The following is a 1,019-nucleotide window of genomic DNA, read 5'->3' on the forward strand; positions in this document are numbered from 1 at the left end:
AAAAAAAAAAAAAAGAAAAAAGAAAAATTAGCATTTTGAACTGAATGAAAATGAAACAACATTTCACAATTGTGGAATGCAGCTAAAGCAGTACTTAGAGAAAAGCTCGGAGTACTAAATGTGTATATTAGAAAAAAGACTTCAAATTAATGACGTAAGCATCTATCTTAAAAAGCTAGAAAACGAAGAGCAAAATAAACCCAAAGTATGCAGATAGGAGATAACAAAAACAAGAGCAAAAATAAAATAGAAAGCATAAAATAAAAAATGGAGCTAAAAGCTAGATCTTTGAGAAATTCAATAAAATGTATAGACTTCCAGCCAGATGATCAGAAAAATTAAGAGAGGGAGAAAACACAAAAAAACAGTATCAGGAATGAGAAAGGGGAAATCACTATACATCCCATAAATATTAAAAGGATAATAAAGGGGCCAGGCTGGTGGCTCTTGCCTGTAATTCCCGCACTTTGGGTGACCTCAAGTAATCACTTGAGGTCAGCAGTTTGAGATACCGGCCTGGCCAACATGGTGAAACTCCGACTCTCCTAAAAAAATACAAAAATTAACCAGGCGTAGCACCTGTAGTCCCAGCTACACGAGAGACTGAGGCATGAGAATTCTCTTGAACCTGGATGGCCAAGGTTGCAGTGAGCCAAGATTGCTCCACTTCACTCCGATCTGGGCGACAGAACAGAGTGAGACCCCTTCTAAAAAAAAAGGATAATAAAGGAAGTTTATGTCAACCAATTTGATGACTTATGTGAAATGTACATATTCCTTAAAAGACACAAACCCGGCCAGGTGCGGTGGCTCATGCCTGTAATTCCAGCACTTTGGGAGGCCAAGGTGGGCAGATCACGAGGTCAGGAGATCGAGATCATCGTGGCTAACACGGTGAAAGCCCGTCTCTACTAAAAATACAAAAAATTAGCTGGGCGTGGTGGTGGACGCCTGTAGTCCCAGGTAGTTAAGAGGCTGAGGCAGGAGAATGGCGTGAACCTGGGAGGCGGAGCTTGCAA

This window comes from Mandrillus leucophaeus, unplaced genomic scaffold, assembly GCF_000951045.1.
Source record: "Mandrillus leucophaeus isolate KB7577 unplaced genomic scaffold, Mleu.le_1.0 Scaffold354, whole genome shotgun sequence".
NCBI classification, from domain to species: domain Eukaryota; kingdom Metazoa; phylum Chordata; class Mammalia; order Primates; family Cercopithecidae; genus Mandrillus; species Mandrillus leucophaeus.